General features: G+C 41.7%; 3 non-coding genes and 1 pseudogene across 3 annotated transcripts; 1 reads left to right on the top strand and 3 right to left on the bottom strand.

Moving 5' to 3' along the window:
* The first annotated feature begins 4,171 nt into the window (after window positions 1-4,171).
* TRNAA-AGC (transfer RNA alanine (anticodon AGC)) lies at window positions 4,172-4,243 on the top strand. Its single transcript has one exon. It is a non-coding gene; the product is annotated as a tRNA-Ala (tRNA).
* A 2,566-nt stretch (window positions 4,244-6,809) lies between these two features.
* On the bottom strand, window positions 6,810-7,674 carry LOC129472881 (small ribosomal subunit protein uS2-like; annotated as a pseudogene).
* Window positions 7,675-10,392: 2,718 nt separating this feature from the next.
* On the bottom strand, window positions 10,393-10,464 carry TRNAA-CGC (transfer RNA alanine (anticodon CGC)). The gene has a single exon. It is a non-coding gene; the product is annotated as a tRNA-Ala (tRNA).
* A 3,182-nt stretch (window positions 10,465-13,646) lies between these two features.
* TRNAT-AGU (transfer RNA threonine (anticodon AGU)) lies at window positions 13,647-13,720 on the bottom strand. The gene has a single exon. It is a non-coding gene; the product is annotated as a tRNA-Thr (tRNA).
* Between the last annotated feature and the right edge of the window lie 7,618 nt (window positions 13,721-21,338).

Consider the following 21,338-nt stretch of genomic DNA (forward strand, 5'->3'; position numbering starts at 1 on the left):
AAATAATTTATCTACATTATGAGCAAAATATGTCTATGTTTTGACTTGACACTTTTTGCACTCTCAACACTGTGCAATCCTCCTCATATCTTAAGTCAGCGTTTTGTTCATCCACTTCACAGTAGGGCAGAAAAGAGCCTTGAAGGAATATCTCTCTGCAAATCCAACTTTCCCCTTTCAAATCTTGCTCTTCAGAAACCCGCTGAGACAAGAGAGTATATAAGTAGCAAAACGCACCGCAAATACTCTCCCGGTTGCTCCAGGAGAAAGCTGGGTTCAGTAGCCTGTTGAGTATGAATCAAAAAGAAGTATGGGAAAATGAAAAGTATCTACATCAGAGCAGGATCGTGATTCCTAAATTTCCGGACTAATGGCTTGATGCATTTCCAGCTGAGCTAGCCCGACGTACGATGGTTTTAGTGGGTATCCACTCTAACCCAAAACGTTCAGTCACTACTTAACCTTTTTTCTCATTCTTTCTCTTGTATTTTAAACCCAAACACGACAAAATAAACAAACAAACAAAAAGAAGCACAAACAAAACAGTTGCTGCCTGTATCAAAGCTGCAGGCTGCTCCCACATGAGAACTGACACAACGTCCCTTTCCTCAAACCTCCAATACTAGGGGCTACTGCTCCACGAATACTCAACCACACGCCATCAAAAATGCTCAGCCTGTTTCCTGCGATGGAGAGTGCAGTGAGGCACTCTCAGAGTCACAAAATCTTGGGCAACACGAGCCGTATCCTTCTGTGGGATATACACTTTGAAACCACTCACCTAGAGCCTTCTCTCTTCCCCAGGGCCTAGAGAAAGCTTGGCAGAGACGCGGCGCTTGGCTGCTTTCTTCCTCCACGCTTGTCCCAATACTATCCGTCTTTAAAGACGTATCCCGGATTTTTTTTCTGCCTTCTCCGCTACTGCTTCTCTCCTCCACTCAGTTTCATCCCTCCTGGCGCCAAGAGCCCTTCCTGCCTTTTCAAACCCTTCCCTTGCGTCCACTCCTCAGCTCATTTCAGTTCCCAGCCACTTGCCTTTCTAGTGTAGTAAGAACATAATCTGTAGATTAGGGACAAACTTCTCCGTACTCTCCCTTACGCCCCTGCCGGGTTTACAATGTTCTCCAAAATTTGCATCTGGATTAAACAGTCGCACCACATTTTGGCTAAAGACGGGAAGAGTCTACTTTCTGCACTTCAGGGACTGATGAAATTTTCTCACTTGTGCGGGTGTAGGGAGGGTTTTACAAATGCTGAATTGGTTTTCTCAGGTTGAGACCAGCTTCGTTTGTGCTTTCCTCCTTGCTCAAAAAATTTGCTCTGACAGAGTCTTTTGTCTTCGGCTTTTTTTTGTGTTGTCTTTAAAACCAGAGCTAGCCAGGCTTGGCGGCAAACATCTGTAATCCCAGCACTTTGGGAGGCCGAGGCGGGAGGATCGCTTAAACCCAGGAGTTCAAGACCAGCCTGGGCAACATAGGGAGAAGACAGACCCGCCCCCCCCTCCCCGCATCCCGTCTCTATAAAAAATCAAGAACAAAAAAACCCAGAGCTGTAGAGTTGCCGATGAAGCCGCTGCCACATTTCTAAATCCAGATGTTGGACGCAACCTTGTGCAAAACTGCTACCTTTGTCACTCTTTGTTTTTGTCAAGTGTTGTGAATTAACTTCTTGTATTTGCTTGTTTGGTTGTTTTTCAGGAGTTATTAACAACTTTATTGAAGTACAGTTGATATATGCAAAACCCCTACACACGTTGAATGTAAGCAATTTATGAGTGAGGACATATGCTTACATTTATAATGCTTTTCCACAATCAGGGTAATAAACACATTTATCAACTCCAAAAGTTTCTTTGTGTTCTTTCATGTGCATGGATGGTAAGAAGACTTAAACATGAGAGTTATCTTTTTTTTTTTTTTGAGATGGAGTCTCGCTCTGTCGCTCAGGCTAGAGTGCAGTGGCGCGATCTCGGCTCACTGCAAACTCCGGGTTCACGCCATTCTCCTGCCTCAGCCTCCCGAGTAGCTGGGACTACAGGCGCCCGCCATCGTGCCCGGCTAATTTTTTTAAAATATTTTTAGTAGAGACGGGGTTTCACCATGTTAGCCAGGCTGGTCTCGATTTCCTGACCTCGTGATCTGCCCGCCTCGGCCTCCCAAAGTGCTGGGATTACAGGCGTGAGCCACCGCGCCCGGCCGAGAGTTATCTTTTTAACAAATTTTTCAGTGTACATTACAGTATTGTTAACTGAAGGCACTATGTGGTGCAACAGATCTCTAGAACTTATTCATGTTTCATAACTAAAATTTTAACTCACCGAGGAACAGCTCCTCTGCCTCTGGTCCCTGACAATCACCATTCTGTTCTCTGCATTTGTGAGTTTGACTATTTTAGATACCTCTTATAAGTGGAATCATGAAATATTTGTCCTTCTGTGACTGGCTTATTTCACTTAGCATAATGTCCTCCAGGTTAATCATTCATGCTGGTGCAAATGGCAGAATTTCTTTTTTATAAAAGGCTGAATAATATTCCATTGTATGTATATACCACATTTTCTTTGTCCACTCATCTGTCAATGGACATTTGGATTGTTGCCTTCTCTTGGTTATTGTGAATAATGCTGCAGTGAACATGGGAGTGCATATGTTTCTTTGAGATTCTAATTTCGATTTTGGGGGGACTTATACCCAGAAGTGGGATTGCTGGATCATATGGTAGTTCTGTTTTTTTTTTTTTTCTTTTTTTCTTTTTTGAGACGGAGTCTCGCCCTTTCGCCCAGCCCAGAGTGCAGTGGCGCAATCTCGGCTCACTGCAAGCTCCGCCTCCCGGGTTCACGCCATTCTCTTGCCTCAGCCTCTCCGAGTAGCTAGGACTACAGGCGCCCGCCACCGCGCCCGGCTAATTTTTTGTATTTTTAGTAGAGACGGGGTTTCATCGTGGTCTCGATTTCCTGACCTCGTGATCCGCCCGCCTCGGCCTCCCAAAGTGCTGGGATTACAAGCGTGAGCCACCGCGCCCGGCCGGTAGTTCTGTTTTTATCTTTTGAGGAAACTCCATACTGTTTTCCATAGTGGTGGCATCATTTTACATACCAACAGTGTAGAAGGGTTCCAATTTCTCCACATCTTTGCTAACACTTATCTTTTGAGTTTTTTCTTTTTAATAAGAGACATCCTGATAGGTGTGAGGTGGTATCTATTGTGATTTTGATTTGCATTTCCTTGATGATCAGTGATGTTAAGAGCACCTCTTCACATACCTAGTGGCTATTTGTATGTCTTCTTTGGAGACATGTCTATTCAAGTCCTATGCTCATTTTAAAAATCAGGTTATTTGGGATTTTAAATTGTGTGTGTATGTGTGTGTGTGTGTTTGGCTATTGACTTGTAGCAGTTTAAAAAATTTATTTTATATATTAACCCCTTATCAGATAAATGATTTGCAAATATTTTCTCCCATTCCATATCTTGCCTTTTTCCTCTGTTGATTGTTTTCTTTGCTGTGAAGAAGCTTTTTAGTTTGCTATCGTCTCACTTATCCATTTGTGCTATTGTTGCCTGTGCTTTTGGTGTCATACTCAAGAAATCATTGCCTAGACCAGTGTCAAGAAGATTTCCCCCTGTTTTCTTCAAGGAATTTTACAGTTTAGGGGCTTAAGTTTAAGTTTTAAATTCGTTTTTAGTCGACTTTTGTGCATTAACGTCTTATCTCCTCACCTGGATCTACGTTTCCTCTGCAGCACTCACAGAACTAGTCTTTATATTCTCTGGCACTACCGTGTATGTCTGTGTGTGTGTGTGTGTGTTTGTGTGTTGGCAGCTTCTTAGGCAGAGAAGGTTTTTTTAAAAAGGAGAGAATCTGAAGACATACCAGAAGATTCAATCTTGGGACTTCGCTCCAGGTGGACGGAAGCTGACAAACAAAGTTGGCTAAAAGCAGTCCTTGAAATAGATGACGGCTGTGGGAGGATCCAAGAGTCTTTTGATCCAGAATGCCTTTCTCCTCTTGACATAGCGTCAAGACAAGATTCCATTCAGAAGTTTCAGAAACAGGAGTTAAACATAGCGGACTTTAACCTATCATGCCTTAAGCCCTCACCTTTAGATAACAGTATATAATAAATCAGTAAGAAAAGGCTACTGGAAGTAAAAAAAAGGCTACCTTGAGTGGGGGTGTAGCTCAGTGGTAGAGCGCATACTTAGCATGCATGAGGTCCTGGGTTCGATCCCCAGCACCTCCACGAGTGCATTTCCTTATGTTTGAACATTTCGTTTCGTTCTTTGAATACTTCGTTCCAGTCTTTTCTTTTTTCTTTGCGCATACCCTAGCTTGTGTTTTTCCTACTCACAGCAAAGGTAAGCCATTTGGTACTCATTCATTTGTACTATGGGTCCTAACACTCCTTCAGCCTCCCAATCTGACTTTGTACTATGGGTAACACTCCTTCAGCTTCCCAATCTGACTTCTTCAGCACAGCTTTATAGTCATTTACTGAAATAGAGAAGCTGCTTTTTCAAGATCCCCTGATGGTGAAGCAACAGGCATGCCGGCCATAAAAGGCTCGTTCTCCTAGACCATCCTGGCTAACATGGTGAAACCCTAACTGTACTAAAAATACAAAAAAAAAAAAAAAAATTATCCGGGCGTGGTGGCGGGCACCTGTAGTCCCAGCTCCTCGGGAGGCTGAGGCAGGAGAATTGTATGAACCCGGGAGGCTGAGCTTGCAGTGAGCCGAGATCGCTCCACTGCATTCCAGCCTGGGCGACTGAGCAAGACTCCGTCTCAAAAAAAAAAAAAAAGACTCGTTCTCCTTTGCTGCCGTTTCTCATTACTATTAAGAAATCAGGGGGAACAAAGAAAGAGAAGAAAAAAAAAATCGCTCTTGGAAAACATCCATTAGATTTCTCTCCTCCCTCCCACCCCTACTCCACCCATATCTGATAGACTACAGAACTTTCTTCATTCTCCCCTACATTTCCACCACTGGCAGAATCTTGGTTGGGCGGCAAAAGGTGGGTTCAATCACTAGTCATGGGAGCGCTGTGATCCCAGCTTTCTCTAAAGAAGGAATGCTCAGAATTTTTTCCGAACGAAAGACACTTCTGGCGAAACTCCGAGGCTTTCAAAATCCACGGTTGAGAATATTATTTTCAGAGATGGAAAAAGCTGCTGGTCGCTCTCAAAGCGGTGTCAGTCTTGGACAAAAAGGGTTATGTTTTCCTGTGGAAGAGAAGCTTGTAGTTCACTTCGCTTGGGAGGGAAAGACCTGGTTTCCTACAGCCAAAGAGGAGCTGAGGGGCCGGGCTCGGTGGCTCAGGCCAGTAATCCCAGTACACTGGGAGGCCGAGGTGGGCGGATCACCTGAGTTCAGGAGCTCGAGACCGTGGCGGAAACCCTGTCTCTACTACAAATAGGAAAATTAGCTGGGCGCGGTGGCGCTTGCCTGTAATCCCAGCTACTTGGGAGGCTGAGGCAGGAGAATCGCTTGAACCCGGGACGCAGAGGTTGCAGTGAGCCGAGATTGCGCCACTGCACTGCAGCCTGGGCGACAGGGCGAGACTCCGTCTCAAAACAAAACATTATAGAGGAGCCTAGGAGACATTGGCAATGCGGGCACTTTCAGGGCCATCCAAATCTTAGGCCTCCGTAAAGATCTGGCTTCAAGCTGTCTCCTTCGTCCCTTCTTCTTCTGCAACCACCTGCCTCCACCTATCTCCCCACTCGTTTTCTTCACCACCTCTTGTCACCTTAACCTCCACTTTCTCCCATTCCCGTTGATTCGGTTCCACAGCTTCCTCCTACCTAAACGTCCTCCAGCAGCTCAGCTCACTACAGTTCCTGCAGCTCCACTTTCTAGGTTGGCGTTCTCAAACCTGAATGATAATCATCTGAGGGAGATCTTTCGGTTGTAAAGATCCCCATCTTTCCCCCTATCCGGTGATTGTCGGTCCACTATGGAGCTGTAAGTTACAAACACTTATACCAGTGAAGTTCTCAGGGCAGTTCCTCAGGCTCAGGAAACACTGCTTTCCAGTCTAAAACCTTTTGACTCTTTATTGGAGGTTGTTTCTGGTTGGCTATGTTATAAATGTCGCCTTGCCTCTAAACGCCCATCTCAGTGACTTTCCAGCCACAACTGAGCCTCACTCCGTCAATTCTAGCGGGGATAGGGAGAGGAGACAAAAGTTGGGAAGGAACCAAGAAGTTGATACATAATTTATTCACATATTCAGGAAGATACAGATTTTGCACAAATAAGAAAAATATTAGAGAGAAAGGTAAAAGTAAAAGAGAAGACACAATGGTTTAGGATTACCTCCTAAAATTTATGTGGACATATTTGGACACCCCAAAATTTAACAACAGGAGGAAAGTGTCTATTATTTGTGCCATTGTGATGGTTGAGGTTTCACAATCTCTCCAGGAGCACGGGGTAAGAATAAGGAGGTTGTAACAGAAGTTTAAGTCCCTTAAACTTAAATGCCTCCTATGTGTTTCTTTGTAGGTCTCAGGAACGGAACTGCAGCGTCCCTGAGACAAAGCCACTGCTGAGTTTCCTGATCATGATGATCCACTGAAGAGTTTGCTAGAGCAGTAACTGTGACAGCATACACTTAGGTTTTTCTTTTTTCTTTCTTTTCCTTTCTTTCTCTCTTTCTTTCTTTCTTTCTTTCTTTCTTTCTTTCCTTCTTTCTTTCTTTTTCTCTTTCTTTCTTTTTTTTGAAACTGTTATTTCCCGTCAGTGTTATTTCCATGCTGTCTAAGAGCCTGTGCAAGAATAGCTTAAGACCGTTCAGTGGTTGCTTCTACCCATTCAGTGGCCTGAGCAGTTTGAGCTGCAGATCAGTCTTCAGTGTCAGGCTGAGTGCTCCAGTCTTCAGTAGGTAACTGCTGGATAGGCACAGAGGGCACCTGCAGGCCTTCAGACCTGTCTGCAACCTCAGGCTGAGTAGCAGTGAACTGAGGAGCTGGAGCAGTCCATTCACCCTGAAATTCCCCCTTGGTCACAGCCTTTTCAGCAGCAGCCTGCTTTTCTTTCTCAATCTCTTCGGGATCTCTGTAGAAGCAGGGATCAGGCATGACCTCCCACGGGTGTTCACGGGAAATGGTGCCATGTATGCGCCGAACTTCCGGGACCAGCATCAACCACATCAAACCCACTGAGTGAGCTCCTTTGTTGTTGCATGGAATGGCGATGTCCACATAGCACAGAGGAGAATCTATGTTACACAGAGCAATGGTAGGTAGGTTAACATAAGATGCCTCCACTAAAGGCTGGTGGTCAACCCTGGGGTCAGTAACCACAGGAAGCCGTGGCTCCTGGAAAGCTGCCTGGATCTGGTTAGTGAAGGTTCCAGGAGTGAAGCAGCCAGCAATTGGAGTGGCTCCAGTGGCAGCAGCAAACTTCAGCACGGCCCTCTGGCCAATATTCCTGGGGGATATAACACTGACATCAGCAGGGTTTTCAATGGCAGCAATGGCACGAGCTGCCAGCAGAAGCTTCTCTTAGGTCCTTTTCAGATTTATGATGTAGATGCCATCGCTTTTCCTTTTATAGATGTACTGTTCCATTTGGAAGGAAAGATTGGTGCCACCTAAGTGGGTTCTTGCTGCAAGGAACTTAAGGACATCCTTCTCCTTCATTTGCAGGACATCAAGGGCTCCGAACATTGTGAAAGTTTCCCTTCAAGTTACAGCGGGAATCCAGAACAACGCACTATGGACCCCTCTGTGGGTAGCGCGGAAAAGCACACATGGGTTTTCATTTGGAACTTGTTTTCTTCTTCCATCTGGATCTAGATTTCCCCAGACAACTTTTTGAGTTCTGCTCTTTTGTACCCTCCTCCTAGTATTTATAATTGGGTAGACGGCCAGAAACAGTGAAAATTCAGGGGCTCTTGTGCAATGGTGTGGGAAATCTGTGACAGGGTGGAGACTGCCTGGAGAAAGAGAAACACACTGGAGCTCCAACCTGAAGCCAAGTGAGTTAACGTTGGCCAGGCTTGTTTGTGTGTGAAGCTTTGAGGTAGTGGGTCTTAGCTATTCCCTTTTCCTGGAAAGGGGTCTCCAAAATATGGATTCCCTCATGGACTACAATGGCCAGAGTTCTACTGCTTCATGGAGATGTTTTGTCTTTCATCGTTCTTGATAGCTGCCTGAGAGATATGTTGAGGGCTCCACACCAAATACTGTAGGGTTATAAATAGCAAGAGGTAAAAGATGCCCTGAGAATCCATGCTTGACAAAATGGAAGGTGGTCCAAGCTGTTTTTCACTGATTTGGCAACTCCGTGGGCCAGTCAGGAGTCAAGGAAATGAGGGTCAAAGAGAAAGAAGGTCTATCATTTTGTCTTTGCCCAGAAATAATTCAGACAGCAGCATGACCATAACATACCTGATGGGGATAGCCCTGCCAGGGGACTCTGTGACTTAGCTGGTTAAAACCTCTGTCCTGGGTTTGGATCTCAGAGAAAACTGAGCCAGTGATTCATCCTTGCTCCCCCTCCTGCTCCTTAAGGAACTAGGAGGAGCACACTCTTAGTTTTTTCAAACAAAGAAAATTTGACGTTATATTTGGAATTTCAACTTCACATTTAAAACATCCTTTTCTAATACAAAAGGTAGCATGCAAAGGCTTTGACAAAGAAAACTGGTATCGGTTTTGATACATTCACCAACACACGATTTGTATGGAAAAGAAAGTGCAGAACAATGATATACCATAGTTTTTACTTACTCTTTAACAAGTGTTTCTTTCTAGAAATTCAAGCAACTTTATCTAGTCGTATTCCTCATCCACACATCTTTGGCCACACCTGCCTTTGGAGCCTTTGGTACAGTGATATGTGAAGTATTATTAATTCATTTAAAGATTCAAGAACAAAAAGCCCTGAAATTCATCGAGGAAATGTAGAAGGCAAATAATTTAAATACGCTATTTGGCAATGCTTCTGAGATTTTTACTTCAGCTAGATGCTTTGGTTTGAGGAATGGGGGGAGTTATTTGGTGTCTTCTATTACATATTTTATGTACATTTCCTGTGAAAGTCGATTTAATATGCAATAAAAATAACTGCTGCCAAAACCCAAGACCTAACTTTTTCTTCTTCTTCTTCTTTCCTCTTCTTCTTCTTCTTCTTCTTCTTCTTCTTCTTCTTCTTCTTCTTCTTCTTCTTCTTCTTCTTCTTCTTCTTCTTCTTCTTCTTCCTCTTCTTTTCTCCTTTTTTTTTTTTTTTTTTTGAAACAGAGTCTCTCTCTGTCGCCCAGGCTGGAGGGGTGCGATCTCGGCTCACCGCAACCTCCGCCTCCCGGGTTCAAGCGATTCTCCCGCCTCAGCCTCCCGAGTAGCTGGGATTACAGGCACCGGCCACCACGCCTGGCTAATAGTAGAGAAAAGGTTTACACCATGTTGGCCAGGCTGGTCTCGAACTCCTGACCTGAGGTGATCCACCCACCTGGGCCTCCCAAAGTGCTGGGATTACAGGCGTGAGCCACCGCACCCAGCCAAGACCTAACTTTTAAAACCTGTTGGTAGATTGCTTGCTGTAGGCTGTAAGCTATTGCAGCGAACGAGAGCTGTCTGTTTTCAGTCATCCAAATTATGTTTTAAGCGTTCGCGAGGCAAAGCGCTGAGTGCCACCTTACATTTAGACAACCTTTACCTACTAACTCACCCAGAAAAACTTGGGACCTAATGCCCAGCCCCTCTGTTGCTCACAATTCAATTCTCAGCGGCAGAGGAGCCTGTTGGAGGAGCCCCGAGGAGAGAGGCGTAAGGCAACCAGTGGGAAGATTTTCTGCTCCTCATTCTTGGACGACCTAATGCCCATAAAGCAGAGATGCAAGGAAAATTTTCTCTGAGCTGCCTATTTTTTCTTATTTCCATTCTTTTTCAGTCTCGCTCTTTAGCGATACTGCCAAACGGAATTCAAAGTGCATGGGTCTGTAATGTGACTGCAGGGTTCGTGCTTCCTGCCAAGGAGATCTTGATGGAAAATTTATCTATTTATGACTTTTTTTTTACGCTGGGCTACAAGTCGATATCTACATACAGTTAGAAATGATACCATGACCCACACACAGCTTTGATGTAAGCCTAGAAAATCTTAACATTAATCAACATAATTTAAAAGGTATTTGCGTCTGGAAAAAATATAAAGAACTCCTTGTGGAGTAGTTTGTGTCCTCCTTTCAATGTCTGCTTGTTTCACTCACGTTAGCAAGATATTCTTCTCAAGCTAAGTTTTATAAAAAGCCACAGATGACTGCCCGAATAAATAGCATAGTATTAAAAGCAGCACATTTAACACTCTCCTCTTTTTATAGGCGTAGGGGAAACGTGACAAACGCATGCAAAGAATGAGAAAGGAGAATGAAGAAAATGGACAACTGGAGGAGCCGGGGGTCGAACCCGGGGCCTCGTACATGCGAAGCACGCGCTCTACCACTGAGCTACACCCCCTGGCCGCAATAAGTTCTGTTGGCTTTTATATAAAATATCACTTTGTTTTCAGTTTGTTGGTTTCATTTTCTGTTGGTTGGAGAAAGATCGCTGGATTAAATTCCACTACTTTCGTGAAATCACTGAACTCGATACTGTTTGGCAGCTAACAGTATCCTGATATACTTATAACAGTGTACTAAAACACTAAGATTATAGTCCAAATGATGCAGTTTCTTATCCTCGGACTTTCCAGTTCCTCTTAGCCTGCTCCAAGCTCCATTCACAAGCAAACTGCATGAAAGCTACTTTCCTCCACCAGCAAACAGCACAAACTTCCAACATTGAGGACTGTTCAGTCATGGAGAAGGATCCCTGATTTTAGTCTAGACCTTTAGTCCAGAGCTCTTCCAATTGATCTATGTTTGTCACACTTCTACTTTCTCCCGCAATACTGACTCAAATGAAGTGCTCCTCAGTCCAGAGGCAGCCGTCGGCGAGTTGAATTCACACTGTATTTGTCGGACACTATGACAACATCTATTTTCCAGCTGACTCTCAATCCCCGTTAATGCATCCTAATTAATAGCTGTAGTCCCAGCTGCTCGGGAGGCTGAGGCAGGAGAATGGCATGAACCCAGGAGGCGGAGCTTGCAGTGAACCGAGATCAAGCCGCTGCACTCCAGCCTGGGCGACAGAGCGAGACCCCGTCTCATCAAAAAAAAAAAAAAAAAAAAAAAGAACCTAATAAATTTTTTCCCTTCTCACCATTCCTATTCAACTAATGATTTTTACAGCAAAAAAAAATTTTTTTTACATTACACATCTAGTATCCTGATGTAATACAATTGTATTTTGGCAGTTCTTTTTGATATTATCTTTCCTAAATTTAAGTCCTACATTTTGAATAATAAAAATTCTATGATGTTTCTTACATTAAAACTAGCTCCAAATTTCCCAATCACCTTCTGATCCACAATAAAGACTTGTTCTAGCTCTTAATAAAAAGAGGAATACTGAAAATAATTAGCAGTAATATGCTCCACACTTTAATTAGGTCAAAACAATTGTGACAATGGTCTGTGACAAATCCCACAATGTGAAAAACAAAAGAAAACAAAGCTCTATCAGTTCAAAAGAAAGAGGCTTATTCACCCTAGGTTAATTATGTACAAGTAAAACAATATTCATATAAACATGTTTCAGCAATTGTCTACCCTTTCCAGGTTGGACTGGGAATGTCCTAGAAGCAGATGCATTGTCATTTAGTCTGCAATTCAGTAACCTTTCTCGTGGTATAGCGATTAAACGAGATCCAGTTTAGTGATTTCAGAAATAGTGGGATTTATCTCAGTGGATTTTCTCCCGCCAACCATTATGTTTTGAAAATTAGAAATACTGACATTGATATATCAAGATATATCTCCAAGAGAGCTTAGCTATCACGAGAATGTTGCTCGGTGGTAGAATGCATACTTAAAACGTGTGCTGTCTTGGTTTCGTTTCCTGAAACTGTTGCTGTTCTTTAGCTACTCATCAACAGCCACCCCTTCTTTTCTCATACACTTTACTCTCATACATGATCCAAAGTACTCCCTTTAGTGCTACTCCATTTGTACGCCATAAACTTCTGCACAGCCCAGGGCAAAAGACTATGACAAAGACTAGATGGAAGAGGATAAAACAAAGGATTAATAGCTCATTCAAAATCATCGCTAGGAGACAGAAACCTGACCCCATATGAACAGAAATTAACCTTGGGTTCCAATTCTCCGCATCTTTAAAGATTATCAAAGACAAAAAGAAAAGAAAAACAAAGAACGCCACCACATTTTATTTTTTATTTTTATTTTTAAATTTTCTTTGCTGTGTCTGTCTCAACCAACAGGACGTGGAAGAGCAGAAAGTTTTTTGTTTGTTTGTTTTTTAATTCCCGTTACTTATCTTCTGTCTCCCTCCTCCACCTATCCATTCCACACTGCCAGGGAATTGGATTCAGCCATCATATGTAGGAGTCAATAAGTTCCAAGTCTTTCTTAGTGGGTAAATGCATTGTATAATAAAAGCACTTAAGAAACCTGAAAGCTAAAAAGTTGGAAACAATCGAAGTATTCAAAGAGAAGTTGAATACAATTTTCAGTCTACTGTAAGCTGAGATAGCTCGGTTGGGAGGGCATCAGCCTGAAGATCTAAAGGAGACTGGTTCAATTCTGGGTTTTGGCAACTTTTCCTTTTCAGAGACTCTACCAGCGATCTACCTTTGCAGTCTTAAAATTTCATATGAACTGCATCTCTTAATTTATATAGTAATTGATATTCGGGGGAGCAAAAGAGCATGGCACATAAGCAAAGGAATTTCGTGTCTGACTTCCTTTGCTTCTCCGTATATAATAAAGCAATCACAATGCCCCATGAATTTTGATGTGTGAAATAAAGAAGGACTGTAAAATTCATTTTGATACTTACAATTTTATTTTATTTTTTCTTAAGTAGAGTGACATTAGACAGAAAATGAAAAATACCATGACAGGCCGAAAAAAGAGCGACTGAAAGGGAAAAGCTTTGTATTTTAGCACTTTTGATGGCAGTTGACCCTGCTTTTTGAATACAGGACCCTGTATTTTCATTTTACACTGGGCCTGTAAATTATGTAGCTGGCTTTCATCAATATTAAATCGACATTCATAGTACATATAATTGTAGTATCTATAATCGGCATTCATAATTACAGATTATTAATTCATAGTTGACATTTTACAAATTTGGAGAATTGAAGACATTCTAACTCTTCACACGCCTATAGTTGAATTATAATCCCAAGAGCGCTGGCCAGTACTGTATTAAAATCCACGCCTACAGTATACGTTTCCTCTCTAAACTTCAATTCGTTGTTCTTAACTCTATATAAAATTGGAATACTTGAAACGACATTGCACAGAAAATCCCAATGGAAGCTATGGCTTGTATTTTTTTAAAGCAAACAAAAATTGGGCAGTATATTATAATTATTGTCCTGCTCTTTGCTATTTTCATGTAGTCTTAGGTTGGGAGGATGTACAGTTTCAGTTCGTTTCCAAAGCCTTTGGATGTCACCTGTTATGTCCAAAATCAGGGGCGGAGGATCCCCGAAGGTAGACAGGAACGACAGAAAAATCTCAAGTTTTAATAGAGTTGGCAGGAAGACACACTCATTTTGCCAACAAAGGCCCCGCTGGGAGTCGAACCCAGGATCTCCTGTTTACTAGACAGGCGCTTTAACCAACTAAGCCACAGAGCCCACGGAAGCTACTTTTGGTTTCCTTCTATCAGAGTATACCTTGGTATCTGTGGTAGAATTTAGATTTTCCTTTTCATTAAAAAAAAGTTGTTCATTTCTTGGATTTTTATTTGGCCTTTGATTCCACTCACAGCCACTCAAGACAGTGAATAACAGCTTTGATGGAAGCACTGATTTGCCAGTCTTTTTCTCTTGCTCTTCATAACCTCACTGTAGTTGGCTTGGAGCCTTGTTGCCTCATGGGAACTCAAGCCGAGGGAAAAATTCAAGCAAGATCAAAGGAGAAGGGACTATGAGTAAATATTTTTATTTCAGGCTCATTTTAGGCTTTCTAAGGCATTTGACTTAATGTTTAGATTGTGCTTCTGTGACAGAAGGGAAATGCCACAAGTTCTTTCACTTTAAAAGTCAACCCCTGGAAATGAGCTCAAGTAGTTCCTATGATTTACCAATCATATTTTCCTTTTTTCTAGGGAACATTACAGCTCTTGATCTACACTCATAAAGAGATGGACGACAAGGAAGACAGGAGGGAGGAAAACAGAGCCTTCTGGAGCTTTAGCGACTATATAAGGACAATTGTCCTATATTAGGACAACAGCTACCAAATGAGTTAGTGGAATATATATGTGTGTCCCAGCTAGACTGATAGATTCATGCAGCTCAGTTGATAAGCATTCAAACTATTAATGTAAGGAATGAAGACTCGAGTCTCTGTCACCGGTATTTTTTTTTTTTTTTTTTTTTTTGAGATGGAGTCTCACTCTATTGCCCAGGCTGGAGAACAGTTGCACAATCCTGGTTCATTGCAACCTCCGCCTCCCGGGTTCAAGAAATTCTCCTGCCTCAGCCTACCGAGTAACTGGGATTACAGGCATGCACCATGACACCTGGCTAATTTTCGTGTTTTCGGTAGAGACGAGGGTTTCACTATGTTGGCCAGGCTGGTCTCAAACTCCTGACTCAGGTGATCCACCTGCTTCGGCCTCCCAAAGTACTGGGATTACAGGCATGAGCCACTGTGCACGGCCTAGAGTACAGTATTTTCTAAGAGGTTGAAAAACAATAATTCATTGCAACCTGAAGCTAAATCTGCTAAGATATGTTACAGCTAGTGATGGCAAAATTATGAGAAGGAAAGAAAGAGGTTTAGCTGAACAAGTTTAAAAAACTTGTGATAAATGTAAGCCTATTGTTATTTATTATATTATTCATTAAGAGATAATTTGTGGAAAATATTTGATGGTATCAGGTGTTACTGAGCAGTGGACTTAATTTGCTGTGGTGGACAGCCATCATCACTTTCACAAATTTTTGACGGAAATTAGAAGCTGAAGGTCCTGACAAGATGGATCACACAGCAGTTTAATAACTTAACGCTGACAAGTTGTGTGTGTGTGTGTGTGTGTGTGTGTTTGTTTAACTCAGGGCTGAGATGGAAATTTTTTTTGAAGGGGAAGAACTGCCCTCAATTACTATGATCAAACACTGACTGGCTTTGGAAGTTAGCTTTTGTTTCAGATTGGATAATGCTTTTTAATAAATTCAGCCCAAAATTACAAGGCAAAACAATGTTTATGTATAAAACCTGTACTGCAGTAAAGTCATTTTGATGACAGCTAACACTGCTAGAATCATAGTAATATCAAGCTGCCTTATGCACTGCTTGTGCTGTCAAAAGTTAAAAGAAGCAATTCTCCAATCCCACAGAAATTTTCAGCGGATATATTCTCCTAACTCGAACTACAGTACCAACAGTGTGTTAAAAACTTAATGCAAGTGCAAAAGCAATTTTCATATTTCAAAATCTACTTAATTATGCAATTAAGGAGCTTCACACTAAGCCTCACTTTAAGTGACTAATTTGCAATGTAATGACATGCTAAAAGCAAACGTAAAGAGATGAACCTACTAGAATCCATAAATGTCTTCCATGCAATGAATATGCCCCAAATCATATACTCACAGATTAATATTAGCCATTTGGCATCTCCTATCTTTATGAAAAGATATTTTCAAAGATGAAATAAATAAAATTGCACTACAGGTCATTAACAGATGAGCATTAGCAAATGACTTTGACAATAGGAAATGCTTACTTTGAGCCCCCATCTGTAATAATAATAATAATTATTATTATTATTTAATTTTTCTCATAATAATTATACTCAGTATTGTGTTTTGAATTTCATCAATAAGTATGAGTGGACTTTTTTTCTCCCTTGTTATATAAGTACCTACATAATATGCTTGATTTGGCCATTTGACTTGTAAATCCTAAAATATTTACTACTTGGCCATTTACAGAAAAAGGTCTCTCTCAGGTATATTTTATTAGAGCACTAATCCCATTCATGAAGATTCCACCTTTATCACCTAATCACCTTCCAAAGGCCCTAAAGACTAACCTAATAATATTGATGATTAGGTTTCAATATATGAATTTTCAGTGATGGGGTCAGTCACAAACATTCAGATTACAGTAGGAGTATATTTAAAAGCCTGGAAAACACAATTAATTTTGCACAAGCTTACTTTGACAAAGATTCCCTAGGTTGATCTCCAATAATTTCTATCTCCTAGTGTTCAAGTATTTGCGTAATACTCTTCCCTTGAGTGTGAATGGGACTTGTGACTTACTTCTAACCAATAGAATATGGCAAAGGTAAAGGGATACCACTTCCATAATTACATAAATATGTATATAAAACATACAATATATTGTTTATATTATTTATATACATACATTATTATAATCTATAATAATAGGTGTATATAAGCCATTTTATATATAGATATGTAAGCAATTTTAAATATATGTACACACACAAATATATATTCAAAATAGAGCACAAAAACCCTGCCTAAGTCATTGACGATAAGGACAGCACTTGGGGTGGAGAAGATTCAGAGATTGAATCTGCAGTGAAAAAGAAGAAAATGACAATGGGAGATGATAGGAACAGAAGAGAGAGAGTCTGATTTATTTGACAGGCTTGAGTCTCAGGGGAATGACAACAGCATTCACTCCAAAAGGACCTGTAAGCAGCAACTGACGTCTCTATTAGAGAGGGGAGAAGTCTTTAATACAATTCATTTATGCTGCAGATTTCAGGAACATGCTCCTATAATATGTGCTTGGCTGAATTACCAGACATTAGGGTGGATGGTCTTTCTGGAAAAGTGGAGGGAGTGTTTCCTGTGGAAAATGTAACTTTGATGCTACATAAAGCTGGTGGCACGGAATGGCTTGGTGTGGCACTTTTTGCATGGAAAAGACAATTCCCACTTACTTTGGATGGAGCACGTGTTCTAGAGCTCGTGTAATTTAGTTCACAGAACAACTGGTGATTTTTTGTGACTCAAAGTTGTCCAAATTTGTGGGGTAGGAGAGATGCAGATTTCTTTCCTTTTTTTTTTTTTTTTTAGACGGAGTTTCACTCTTGTTGCCCAGGCTGGAGTACAATGGAACGATCTCAGCTCACCGCAACCTCCGCCTCCCAGGCAATTCTTCAGCCTCAGCCTCCCGAGTAGCTAGGATTACAGGCATGCACTACCACACCTGGGTATTTTTAGTAGAGACGGGATTTCTCCATGTTGGTCAGGCTGGTCTCAAACTCCCGACCTCAGGTGATCTGCCTGTTTCAGCCTCCCAAAGTGCTGGGATTACAGACGGGAGCCACCGCGCCTGACCTGAGATGCAGGTTTCCTAAACTCCTTTATTGAAACATTACAGTGGCCTCTGACTTTATGTGACCACTTGGCTTCTTCTAAAAACTGGCGAATTATTTGCAACAAGCACTAAATTAACACAAACCAGACTAGTCATCTTTTCTGAGACCAATGTCCTTTTCTCATGTTTCGTGGAAATATCCTTAGACAAGTTTAAATTTTAACTGGGCTTATTTGAGCAAAGAACAACAAAATGAAACATAGCAAAACAAAACAAAAACGATTGAAGAATCAGGCAACCCTACAAACCAGAGCAGGTTCAGAGAATGCCAACCAATAACATGGCCTAACAGCATTTACGGGAAACAGAAGTACAGTGGAGACAACCTCATTGGTTACAGCTTACTTTGTTAACTGGTTACAGAGCCTCCAGCAGGTAATTAAAGCTCAGCTACTGTATTTCAACTCCATATTAGTTTGATCTGTGAGGCTTAGTGGAGGAGCCCAGTCCGAATCAATGGCCTCCTAGACATTTTATTCAACAGATACAATAGCCTTTATCTTTCCTTCAAACCTCTTGCCTTATGCACTCAGGTCTCCCTCTATAATATTTTCTCCTGGTTTAAGTGAAACACAAAAACTATTTTCTGTCATAAACTGGATTGTGTGATCAAATTTATGTTGATTCATCAAAGTTATTATTAGGACTGCAAATTTAGACTACTGGGAGGGAAAATGTAGAAATATCCCACAAACACAAGGCGATTGTCCTAACTCAGTGCAGAGGGTGTGTCTGTGCCACCTGTTCATGTGGTGATGTGTCTGTGCCCTCCTCTGTTGTCTCCATAAATGCTTAGGACTTCCACTCCATTTCTCTTTTTGCAGCCTTTTCAAAAGGTGGTGCTCTCTCAACAATACCCAGAGTCTGACCTCAGCACAGGTAGAAGACAAAGGAGTTTTTCTGCACTCTCGCTTCTTTCACTTCAGGATTCAAACCGGGCAGGACAGGGTAGCAAGCCTTTGCGGTGAATAAGCATCTCCTGCCTCCTCAGTTCAAAACTGGCATTGTTGAACACCTACTTTTCTATCTCTTAGGAGAGGGTAAAGAAACAAGAAAACGGCTTGTTTCTTTGTTGGGGATGATCTCTTCTATACTTGTCATCAGGGCCAGCTTCACGGGTCTGTGACCAGTGCGGTTCACAGGATTTTGGGCTCCACATATTGTGTAACAAAGTCTTGCTTTTCATTTACTGGGTTCTTCATCCCACAGGATGCTGCTTTTTCCAAAGTACTCGAGCAGGCTGACTTTTTAAAAATGCTCCAGCCTTGCCGGGCGGGGCGGCACATGCCTGTAATCCCAGCACTTTGGGAGGCCAAGGTGGGCGGACCACGATGTCAGGAGATCGAGACCACCCTGGCTAACACAGTGAAACCCTGTCTCTACTAAAAATACAAAAATTTGGCGGGGTGTGGTGGCACGCGCCTGTGGTCCCAGCTACTCGGGAGGCTGAGGCAGGAGAATCGCTTGAACCCGGGAGGCGGAGGTTGCCGGGAGCCGAGATCGCGCCATTGCACTCCAGCCTGGGTAACAAGAGCGAAACTCCGTTAAAACAAAACAAAACAAACAAACCAACAACAACAACAACAAAAAAAAAAAACAACTGCAGCATCCTAATATTAATATTAAACTTTCCGCCAAATCCAAGAACGAACCCTGTTGAACTAATTCCTGATACTAGTCTGAGGTGCACGAAAGATGAGGTGGAAGTGTGGTTAAGTGTCTAAGGAGATCCTTTTCAAGTTAAGGTGATTTTCCTGCCCTCAGAACTTTAATTTTTCCCACTACATTTTTATGAAGTATAAGACTGTAGCCAACATAGCAGTGATTGCTCAGAGTGGGTAGAGAGAGTATGTGAGTAACAAAAATGTCAACAAGTAACTTTGGTAGGGTCAGGGAAGCATTGGGAAGATGTTGGTAAAAGAATACAAAATTACAGTTAGAAGAAGTTCAAGAAATCTATTGCACAACATGATGACCATAGGTAAAAACAATACAATGTATTGAAACACGATGAGATTTTAAAGAGTTGTCACTACAAAAATGATAACTATGTGAGGTAGTGCATATGGTAATTAGCTCGATTTAGCTACTCCACAATGCATGCGTGTGTGTGTGTGTAACATTTTATTTTTTATTTGTATTTTAAATTGACAAGTAAAATTACGTTTTTATCATTTGAGATATGTATCTCAAAATAGTATGTTGTACATAATAAAAACGTAATTTTACTTGTCAATTTAAAATTTAAAATACAAATAGAATATGTTATATAGCACTTTTTTTAGGACAGGATATTAGCATAGATTATCTTCTTGTAAGTCAAGATGGTTTTGAAAACCTAAACTCACGGCGAGGAAACCCGCCATATTCATTGGTGGTGGTGCACAACGTAGTATCAACTAGCTGGAGATACCGGGGATTGAACCGGGGCCTTGGGCATGCTAAGCACTTGCTCTGTCACTGAGCTACACCCCCATTGCAGTGACTTTTTTTGTTCTAAACATTGTAATTTAATCTTTCTCTTGCTTGTGAGTTTTGAGATCTGAGTGGCTTTCCTTCTGTTTTCTTTGAAGCCACCAATATCAGTGGCTACTTTGTCAAAAACAAAAATTAAACTGTATGCATGCTTTCCAATGTGCAGTTTGTCTATCTCATTTATTGATCTAAAAGAAGTTTTAGCAACTTAATCCTCGACCAAAAAATTAACTGAATTACTAAAGAGGTGAGTGAGTGAAGAGGTGGCCAAGGTGAGAGTACCCCTAACTTTTTCTCTGAGGGTGGAAAGAATGTTGTGGTATCTGTTGTGGAACTTGGGGCTTCCAAACTTAAGTTTAAACTGAGAGCCTAGTGGCCAAAACAGGTCAATCAGACACTTGGATTAAATATCTAAAACTCCATGTATTTTGGCTAGAGTGGGACCCCAATAAGTTTATCGTGAGTTCATTTACACAAAAGTCTAGGGCCATTTTGTGTGACTTTCAATGTTGCCTAAAAGATTGGTGGGCAATAAGATGTAAGAAACCAGCTGGGCGCAGTGGCTCACGCTTGTAATCCCAGCACTTTGGGAGGCAGAGGCGAGCAGATCACCTGAGGTTGGGAGTTCAAGACCAGCCTGACCAACATGGGGAAACCCCATCTCTACTAAAAACACAAAATTAGCCGGGGTGGTGGCACATGCCTGTAACCCCAGCTACTTGGGAGGCTGAGGCAGGAGAATCGCTTGAACCCCAGGAGACGGAGGTTGCAGTGAGTGAAGGTCATGCCATTGCACTCCAGCCTGGGCAACAAAAGCGAAACTCCATCTCAAAAAAAAAAAAAAAAAAAAAAAGATGTAAGAAACCACAAACTCTTGAAGTAGGGCAAATGTAGTACGCTCTCTCTCTCTCTCTCCCCTTTCTTTCTTGCCTTCTTCTCTGGCTTCGTTATTTGAATTAGCAGGGAGACTTGGGGACAGCTTCTTCTTCTGTAGCATACATCAAGCACTGATCATCCACTTCTAAGGCTTCCAGAGTATGGCAGACAAAAGCTGAGGAAACAAAAATGTGTCTCATGTTTTTAGCATAGATGAGCTTTCATTTAATTGACATTACCTGAACATCTTGTTTTCTTCATTATAGGGGCTATATATTGCTTTCCTCCCTAAACTAGAGAAATTGGAAATCGGCATTTCTATTTTTTTGTTTTGTTTCGTTTTATAGGCTTTTATTGGTTTTAAAGTTTTTCACAAATCCAAGATTTAGTGCTCTTAAACTGAATCATAATGTGTTTTCCAGGTGAGTGATAGTTGAGGTACATTTACTACCAGGTGTAGGGAAGTTTGAGTTTTGAAGGCACTGAAATTAACTGGGCTTCTCAAGGGCAAGTTGGAATCCTACTTATGGAATC

The sequence above is a fragment of the Symphalangus syndactylus genome, chromosome 23 (assembly GCF_028878055.3).
Source record: "Symphalangus syndactylus isolate Jambi chromosome 23, NHGRI_mSymSyn1-v2.1_pri, whole genome shotgun sequence".
NCBI classification, from domain to species: Eukaryota; Metazoa; Chordata; class Mammalia; order Primates; family Hylobatidae; genus Symphalangus; species Symphalangus syndactylus.